Source organism: Scylla paramamosain, chromosome 6, assembly GCF_035594125.1.
Source record: "Scylla paramamosain isolate STU-SP2022 chromosome 6, ASM3559412v1, whole genome shotgun sequence".
Lineage (NCBI taxonomy): Eukaryota > Metazoa > Arthropoda > Malacostraca > Decapoda > Portunidae > Scylla > Scylla paramamosain.
In genome coordinates this window covers 33,239,497-33,249,496 of record NC_087156.1, presented here as the reverse complement: position 1 = coordinate 33,249,496, position 10,000 = coordinate 33,239,497, and the positions used below count along the sequence as shown (strand labels likewise).

At 41.1% G+C, this 10,000-nt stretch overlaps 1 long non-coding RNA gene across 1 annotated transcript in view; it reads right to left on the bottom strand.

Moving 5' to 3' along the window:
* Positions 1-5,056: 5,056 nt before the first annotated feature.
* Positions 5,057-10,000, bottom strand: part of LOC135101623 (uncharacterized) — a 22,854-nt gene continuing 17,910 nt past the window's right edge. Inside the window, exon 3 of the long non-coding RNA XR_010269337.1 lies at positions 5,057-5,788. This is a non-coding gene — a long non-coding RNA (uncharacterized LOC135101623). The remainder of the gene's footprint in view (positions 5,789-10,000) is intronic.

The following is a 10,000-nucleotide window of genomic DNA, read 5'->3' as shown; positions in this document are numbered from 1 at the left end:
GATAAAATGTTAAAAAAAATGTCTCTGTTCTATTCTTTTTCCTTTGTAGTATATATTTTCGGTGCCTGTGTGTGTGTGTGTGTGTGTGTGTGTGTGTGTGTGTGTGTGTGTGTGTGTGTGTGTGTGTGTGTGTGTGTGTGTGTGTGTGTGTGTGTGTGTGTGTGTGTGTGTGTGTGTGTGTGTGTGTGTGTGTGTGTGTGTGTGTGTGTGTGTGTGTGTGTTTGAAACATGTAGGTATGGTTTAGTTTGGTTAGATTAAGTCCGGATGGTTAGGTTAAAGTTACGAGTACATTAGGCTAGGTTAGGTTAGGTTACGTTACGGTAGGTTAGGTGAGGTGTGTCTATGTAAGTATGGTCATGGTCACAAACAAATTACCTTCCACAGGACTGAGAGTTCGGCTCAACCTTATACCGTCAGATCTGTTAAAACCTAACAATATATCAGTTTCGTAGAATGCCTGTCACCTGATTAGAGAGCTCAAACCTGAAGGAAAACAAAACACAACAGGATTAAGTGAAGCAGAACACTCAACAACACGCCTGTACATAATATACAATATTTACCGATTCATCAATATCCTGGCATCGCTATAACAAGATCACATGAGGTTTTATGAAGAATATGCCATCATTTCAAGTCCCGCACACCATCCCGTGCCTGTAAGAGTGAGTGGCAGCCCCAGCAGCCACCCACGACAAGCTAACCTTTCCAACCAAACCCGCAATCAAGAAAAGAGAGAAAAACAGACCTCGGCTGGAAAAAAAGAGACAAAAACCCAAGCTTGACAATACACTTAGAAATGATTTTAGACGATTGAAATTCCTCTCTCTCTCTCTCTCTCTCTCTCTCTCTCTCTCTCTCTCTCTCTCTCTCTCTCTCTCTCTCTGATATTCAATTTTGGTTTTTGTCGATGTCATTTATTTCCTTTTTATATTTATGAGTCTCGTTTCTTTATTATATTTCTCATGGCTCTTTTCTGTCCATTTCAACCTTTTTATTATTCTCTCTCTCTCTCTCTCTCTCTCTCTCTCTCTCTCTCTCTCTCTCTCTCTCTCTCTCTCTCTCTCATGAAGGTTAACTGAGCAAAGGTCGACAGGTAACCTTTATTGGCTCACCTGTTGGTCATTTTGGGCTGATCGAAAATGTGGGAATGGATTCGTCCTTTAGTCCTTTCTTGCCTTGATTGTTTAAAAGATATTTGTTTGCTTCCCTCGGGCCCTTCTGTCTGTCTGTCTGTCTGTCTGCCTGTCTGTCTTTCTTTCGGTCCGTCTGTCTGTCTGTTTTTGCCTGTCTTTTTGTCTGTTTTTCTGTTTGTTTCTGTATTTGTCTTTTTGTTTCGCTGTCTGTCTGTTTGTTTGTCTCTCAGTGTTTGTTTGTGCCTTTGTTTATCTGTGCCTGTTTGTTTCTCTGTCTCTATCTGTTTGTTATTGTGCCTGTCTGTCTGGCTATCTGGCTGTCTATCTGCCTATCTTGGTGTCCACTTATCTCCGTTTGTTTGTGTATTTTCTCTTCCACATGCTTCGCTGTTATAATCTTGTCAGCCTGTGTCTATTTTTACAGTCCTCGTGTGGGTCAACACTTATTTTTTTCCGCGTGTGTGTGTGTGTGTGTGTGTGTGTGTGTGTGTGTGTGTGTGTGTGTGTGTGTGTGTGTGTGTGTGTGTGTGTGTGTGTGTGTGTGTGTGTGTGTGTGTGTGTGTGTGTGTGTGTGTGTGTGTGTGTGTGGCAAGTATGATGAGAAATGGAGAGGTGGACTAAGCGTGTGGATGAAAAGCAAATACATAAAACACATACGCAAATCCCCAACGTGCCGAGTAAGGAAGCAAAAAAAAAAAAAAAAAAAAAAAAAAAAAAATCACTTAAAAAATCGTGCACGTAAAATTCTGAGAGAGAGAGAGAGAGAGAGAGAGAGAGAGAGAGAGAGAGAGAGAGAGAGAGAGAGAGAGAGAGAGAGAGAGAGAGAGAGAGAGAGAGAGAGAGAGAGAGAGAGAGAGAGAGAGTAAAAAAAAAACCTGAATAAGAGTAAAGAAAACCAGAAAGCAAAAGCGCTCATGAATAAACATCAAAACGAAAATGAAAACTCAGCAGCATAATATTACGAATAAATTATAATGAACTTCAAATGAATAAATGAATAAACATGATTTTTTATATATCTATTATTATTATTATTATTATTATTATTATTATTATTATTATTATTATTATTATTATTATTACTATTATCAGTGTGTGTGTGTGTGTGTGTGTGTGTGTGTGTGTGTGTGTGTGTGTGTGTGTGTGTGTGTGTGTGTGTGTGTGTGTGTGTGTGTGTGTGTAAGTCTTGTCTAATGATTGTATTTGCTTTCCTCCTCCAGCATCACACACACGCGAGGGACAGAACAGAGAACAGACAGTGTCACGCAGCACACACAGCAGATGCAGGAGGAAAGCAGGAAAAAAAAACCGGATCCTGAAGGGTTTAAGTTAATCATAATGTGTTTTGTTACTTTCCTTTCTCTTTTTCTCGCATTTATGATTTATTCTCTCTCTCTCTCTCTCTCTCTCTCTCTCTCTCTCTCTCTCTCTCTCTCTCTCTCTCTCTCTCTCTCTCTCTCTCTCTCTCTCTCTCTCTCTCTCTCTTACATACATACATCACTCTGTCATAGACGTAATCCTTAATGACCTGCTTCACAATAGCCGGTGTGGTGGTGGGCGGCAAGCGTCGCTGACACAAAGATTGGTTTAAATAATGTTGTGAAAGTTTTGTGAACGCGATAATACAGTTAAGGCAGCGGATCTTTACAAGCCAAGAGCACGTGTAGGATGGTGCCAAAACTGTTCCGCTACTTAATATGAGAAACTATTTGTCATAAAAAAAAATTAATATATATATATATATATATATATATATATATATATATATATATATATATATATATATATATATATATATATATATATATATATATATATATATTTTATGTAGGAAGGACACTGGCCAAGGGCAACAAAAATCTAATACAAAAAATGCCCACTGAAATGCCAGTCCCATAAAAGGGTCAAAGCAGTGGTCAAAAATTGATGAATAAGTGTCTTGAAACCTCCCTCTTGAAGAAACTCAAGTCATAGGAAGGTAGAAATACAGAAGCAGGCAGGGAGTTCCAGAGTTTACCAGAGAAAGGGATGAATGATTGAGAATACTGGTTAACTCTTGCGTTAGAGAGGTGGACAGAATAGGGGTGAGAGAAAGAAGAAAGTCTTGTGCAGCGAGGCCGCGGAAGGAGGGGAGGCATGCAGTCAGCAAGATCAGAAGAGCAGTTAGCATGAAAACAGCGGTAGAAGACAGCTAGATATGCAACATTGCGGCGGTGAGGGAGAGGCTGAAGACAGTCAGTTAGAGGAGAGGAGTTGATAAGACGAAAAGCTTTTGATTCCACCCTGTCTAGAAGAGCAGTACGAGTGGAACCCCCCCAGACATGTGAAGCATACTCCATACATGGACGGATAAGGCCCTTGTACAGAGTTAGCAGCTGGGGGGTGAGAAAAACTGGCGGAGACGTCTCAGAACACCTAACTTCATAGAAGCTGTTTTAGCTAGAGATGAGATGTGAAGTTTCCAGTTCAGATTATAAGTAAAGGACAGACATTTATGGTCCCCTCCCCAGATGGGGACTCCGAGGCTGGTGTAGGAGTCGCCATGATGATTTTAAAATTTTTGAGTGAAGGGTGTGTGTGTTATTAGGTGCTTGTAGTTTTGTGTGGAGGAAGAGAGTTGTCTTTAGAAGGCAGGCTGTGACTGCCCCCTTGTGTTGTGAGACACAAAGGGAAACGTTCAGTGAGGTCACAGCTGGGTTTAATGATAAGTTCACAGCATCCCCTGAACAGTGCTTTAGACCTCACTGGGAGTAATCATCGTTTCGGCAGGTGTCTACTGCCTCCTCCTCTAAATGGTAAAAAAAGAATAAAAAAACTAAAATCGGTCACGACAACAATTAATTGACTATTCAAATGCACGAACAACACTTAACAAATCGTCAGGCGCCATGCACCAGTAATCATCATCTGGCTCAGGATGCACCAAACCATCACTTTGCATCAATACTGTTAGTAAACACCCCCTCCCACCACCAGCACACACACAGGTAATGGTACCCACTGATGGGCCTGGAGGGTGTGTTTTGGAATGGTGTATACATGCTGCCGCCGGGACCAATACCTGGCTGACTGTTAAATAATAAATGCCATCGCTACCACCAGTGCATATATGAGGATTTCTTTTTTCCATTTTGAGTTTTTATTTTTCTATATATATATTAACGTTTTATTCTCTCTCTCTCTCTCTCTCTCTCTCTCTCTCTCTCTCTCTCTCTCTCTCTCTCTCTCTCTCTCTCTCTCTCTCTCTCTCTCTCTCTCTGAATACTGGAGCACATAACCCTGCTTCGAGTGTTCCCCCATACAGGCTTATGGACTGGAAAAAAAAAAAGACATGCACATGCACATATATATATATATATATATATATATATATATATATATATATATATATATATATATATATATATATATATATATATATTCTCGTACAACATACACACTATATACACACTACATATACATACTCGAACATACATATTCACTACATACATACATAGATACATGCATCAAGGCAGTACACAAGCCCGGCACTTGACTCCTCAGTATGCAGCAGCGCAGCTCATTAATTATATGACGTATCTCAGGCAGACAGATTAGCGCACTGATCTCTCCTTTACTTTTATACGTCCATGGAATTATTCAGAATTATTGCAGGACGGATTTGCCTCTCTGTCATTCCGCCTCACTCTCATCTCAGGAGCGAGAGGAGATAGAAATTTGGTTTTTATATACACGTAAATTTAACAAGATAATAAGCAGTTAAGATTTACATTTTCTTTTTAACAGCAAGCAAGTAACGAAAAATAAATAAATAAATAAAAAAAAAAAAATATATATATATATATATATATATATATATATATATATATATATATATATATATATATATATATATATATATATATATACCTTTTCTCAATATATCTTCCGTTAAGAACGTTTTTCCTAAAGAAACATTGGTTACCATTAATTTCAGCAAAACATATACAGAAAAAATTGTTAACCAGCTATATTGACTTTCAATAATCGAGTAACAACAGAACCGTTCCCATTATGTTTACCGTACCGCTTCTCTTCACTGTTGAGTCCTCTATTCTCAAGACAAATGCTTTCGAAACTCAGCAACTTGCAGATTCTTAGACCAGAGGACTTGACACTGAAGGAAAACGTCAAACACATAAGAAGAAGTAAAAAAAAGGACCTATTCATTGACTTGTGGCCGGCCCGTAACTGACCCCAGGCTGCCCTCCACCACCACCCTGAAGCAGGACAAACAAACAAAGAAGGCCTGTACGACGCGACAAACTGGCCGGCAGCTTCTCATAACACATCACATTAACACCCCACTAATGCATAAAAAGAACATACTTTATGAATATTCAAATCAGTGCCAGAGTGAGCGCGTTTAAGCTGGCTGGTCCTCGTGCACTCAGCCAGCGAGGGTAGGCGTGTTTGGTTCAGTCCTGCCTCCACTGCGTCTCCCGAAACCAATTCAACGTTTTAGAGCACCAGTAACATCCACATTATTCATTATTCTGTATACACTGATGGAGCTTTGATCTGGAGCAGGCAGGCAGGCAGGCACAGACAGACAGGCAGGCTAGCAGGTGGGATGCAAACAGGCAGGCAGGCAGAGGGACAGGCAGGCAGGCTGGTACCAAAGGCGAAATTCAGAATAATTATACAAACGAACATATTCCTAGAACACACACACACACACACACACACACACACACACACACACACACACACACACACACACACACAGTGGTAGCTATGGGATAAGGAAAAAAATGAGTGTACTTCCATAAATGGCCATTAGAGGAGCGCATACTTCAATTGTCGTTGCAAAATAATAACAACGTCAATAAATAATGTGCAGTGGTAATCACATTGTCGGCGTTAACATGAATTACGATAAAAATTTGATTACCCGTTGATAAAGGTCTAATGAATCTGGTTTTCATGGCGCCGGAGAGATTAATGGATGACTAAATGATATGCAAATTAGCAGAGAGAGAGAGAGAGAGAGAGAGAGAGAGAGAGAGAGAGAGAGAGAGAGAGAGAGAGAGAGAGAGAGAGAGAGAGAGAGAGAGAGAGAGTATTCATCTAGCTGACAAATAGCAGGATTGCGCCATGATAGATTGATGACGCGCTGGGCACAAATGATGCATCCTGCTCCGATAGATGGATGGCAGCAAGGGCAACAATAACACACAGGCAGGTAATCAGGTGCACAGGTATTGATAAATTGCCATGCACTCAGGTATTAACGCACAGAAAAAAAGAATAATAAATAAATAAAAAATACACATACTACATATATACGTATACTGCAACTCCCATACCTCTCTCTCTCTCTCTCTCTCTCTCTCTCTCTCTCTCTCTCTCTCTCTCTCTCTCTCTCTCTCATATAGACGTTACCGAGAATAAAACATAAAAAAAAACATAGTGACCATTTTTTTTTTATCATGTCTATGTATGTGATTCACGACATTTTTTTTTTCCTTTTCGATAACAAACAAAACATAAATAACCAATGGAAACAGACTTCAAAGATCAAACAAACCTTATGGCAACGGTGCTGGGGGAAACTATTTAGACTTAAAAGTGTCTATTGCCCGTTAGATGGGAGGAGAGGAGACAGAGAAAGAGAGAACACGGGGGGGACAGGGGATCGAGGAGGAGGAGGAGGAGGATGACACGGAAGGAAGGGAGGGAGGGAACCAGCGATAGAAGAGGAACCAAATGGAAGAAAAAGTCAAGGGAAAGTTGAGAGGAAGAAAGAAATGGCGAGGGGAAAACAGCAGGGGAAGGGAGGAAGTAGAGGAAATAAGGGACATTGGGAGGAAATGGGGGACAAGTGAGGAGCTAATGGGGAGGGAAGAAGGAGGGCGAGAGAGAGGGAGAGAAGGAAAGAGAGAGAGGGCGTCGTGTCCCTTTCCCCTTGAAAGAGATGAGGTAATGGAGAGGATGGTGACCGAACCACAGACCCGTGATGAGAGAGAGAGAGAGAGAGAGAGAGAGAGAGAGAGAGAGAGAGAGAGAGAGAGAGAGAAATGTAGAGGAAAGAGGAAGAGAAGAAAAGGGAAGGTAGGTGGGATAGATGAGAGGAAAGGTAGATGAAATAAAGAAAAGAAAGATGGACGGAAAGAAGGAAAGGGAAAATGGAAAAGATGACAAAAAAAAGAGGGAAAAAAATATCTATAGGTAAAATATATGAAAGAAAAGAAGATAAAGAAAGAAAATAAAAAATAAAAGGATGCAAGAAAGAAAATAAAAATAAAAGAACGCAAAGAAAAGGATACGACAAAAGACAAGAAGAAGGGAAAGAATAAAAGAAAAACACAGAAAAATAAGGAAAAGTTAAGTATTTAAAGTACCGATTAAGGAGAAAATAGGGAAGAAACTAAAGTATGGAGGGAAATCATAAAAAAATAAATAAATAACTCAAGGGACACACGAGAGAGAGAGAGAGAGAGAGAGAGAGAGAGAGAGAGAGAGAGAGAGAGAGAGAGAGAGAGAGAGAGAGAGAGAGAGAGAGAGAGAGAGAGAGAGAGAGAGAGAGAGAGAGAGACATACGAGCAGCTGGACAAATAACTAAAACAAACATTACATCACAAAAATAAATATTAAAAATCCTGAACACACTGTAAGGGAAAAAGGCGAATGACGCATCAGAAATATGTAGAGTGCAGCGAGTGATGCAGGCTTTGTTTTTTGTTTTGTTTTCACTTCGTTTCATTTCAGCAAATCAGAGAGAGAGAGAGAGAGAGAGAGAGAGAGAGAGAGAGAGAGAGAGAGAGAGAGAGAGAGAGAGAGAGAGAGAGAGAGAGAGAGAGAGAGAGAGAGAGAGAGAGAGAGAGAGAGAGAGAGAGAGAGAGGGTATCTATGTAAAGCAGGGATTCCCAAACTTTGTACTTCCTGGAAAGCTTGACGTGGCGCGGGTGTGCGGGGGCGTCACGAAGCCTCGCCACTATACACGACCCGCATCCCTTATAATTATGAACCATTTGGAATGACTCACAAATACACACGAGCGACTCCACAAATTGAGTAATGATGATGGTTCACAAATACGTCACCAGAGGACACTGCAGTCAAGGACACAGGTTGGGAACACAGCGATAGAGGGCAGCGTTCATCTATGAAGTTCTCGAATCTGCCGCCAGAAGGGAGCTCGACCTACAGATAAGTACGCTTGCCTTCTGATATCGGTCTCACTTAATCTAATAACATTCCTATCACGTTTAGATGTCGGGAATTGAACCAAGATATTCAATTCTCCAGTTCTGATTTACCTGTCTTCCTACAGCGGATCCGATAACCAACTCCCATACGAACATATGAAAGGAGACTGCAAAAGGCGGGCAGCTCCTGAACCAATCATGAACGCCCACACTCCCCTTTGCCAACCTTCCTATTACCACCTGTCTTCCCTATCCATATAAGCATCAAACCTTCTCATGAAACAACCTAGCATGTTGGCGCTGACCACGTGACAGATAAGTGTATTCCATTCATCCATCACTCAGGGAACTAGCTCCTACCAATCTCTTTCCTAAACCTTAACTTATCTTGCTTATATTCGTTACCTCAAGTTCTGTCGTGATTGGTTACTATGAGAACGTCATTTATATCACCTCTGTTGATTCCTTTTACCCATTTAAGTTCTCTCCAACTGAAACTCCAATGTAATATACGCTTAGACAAATTTATAGAATATATTGGGTGGACTGAGAGACCTGCGTTCCATGCTGGGATTATCACGTGTTGACTAGGCGGCCTCCTGTAGCTTCCCCTGATTACTTAGCTTGTCATGGTCTTAATACGATGTTATAACACCCAGATACTCGTGTTGGTGGACAAAGTAAACACTAGCAGCGCCAAGGAGTGCACCCGGTTACTCAAGGACAAGACGGGTACTCTTTCACCAGGTGTTAGGAAGCCACTGACGTAATGGATCTCATCGCACTGAATGACGCAAGGTAATCCAGGTTATGAGAAGATCCTAGGGGGATTAACTGTTCGAGAGAGAGAGAGAGAGAGAGAGAGAGAGAGAGAGAGAGAGAGAGAGAGAGAGAGAGAGAGAGAGAGAGAGAGAGAGAGAGAGAGAGAATATACAAGGGGAGGTAAGGTAAGTCGCCACACCAATATCCGTTCTGTAACCCGGATTAAGTCGTCTGTGCAGCGTTGCCAACTTCCTGTCCCCTGTCCAGCAGCCGCCAGTGGTCCCAACGCCGGCCAGTTGGCGACGTGTTTGACGATAAAGCTATAGTTTGGTGGTGGTACACTCTCTCTCTCTCTCTCTCTCTCTCTCTCTCTCTCTCTCTCTCTCTCTCTCTCTCTCTCTCTCTCTCTCTCTCTCTCTCTCTCAGTACCAATATCAACATGAAATAAAAATTAGCAATAACAAAAGCATTGGCAGTGTCAGCACGGAGAAGAAGAAGAAGAAGAAGAAGAAGAAGAAGAAGAAGAAGAAGAAGAAGAAGAAGAAGAAGAAGAAGAAGAAGAAGAAGAAGAAGAAGAAGAAGAAGAAGAAGAAGAAGAAGAAGAAGAAGAAGAAGAAGAAGAAGAAGAAGAAGAAGAAGAAGAAGAAGAAGAAGAAGAAGAAGAAGAAGAAGAAGAAGAAGAAGAAGAAGAAGAAGAAGAAGAAGAAGAAGAAGAAGAAGAAGAAGAAGAAGAAGAAGAAGAAGCAGAAGCAGAAGCAGAAGAAGAAGAAGAAGAAGAAGAGGCAGTAGTTCCATCACGCATCACATAACATCAGGAAGGAAAGACACAGCAAACAAGACTGAACCTTGAAGCGAGTGTTACCTGATAGAAATACTCACCAATGAGGTTTTCTTTTTCACCATCACAGAAA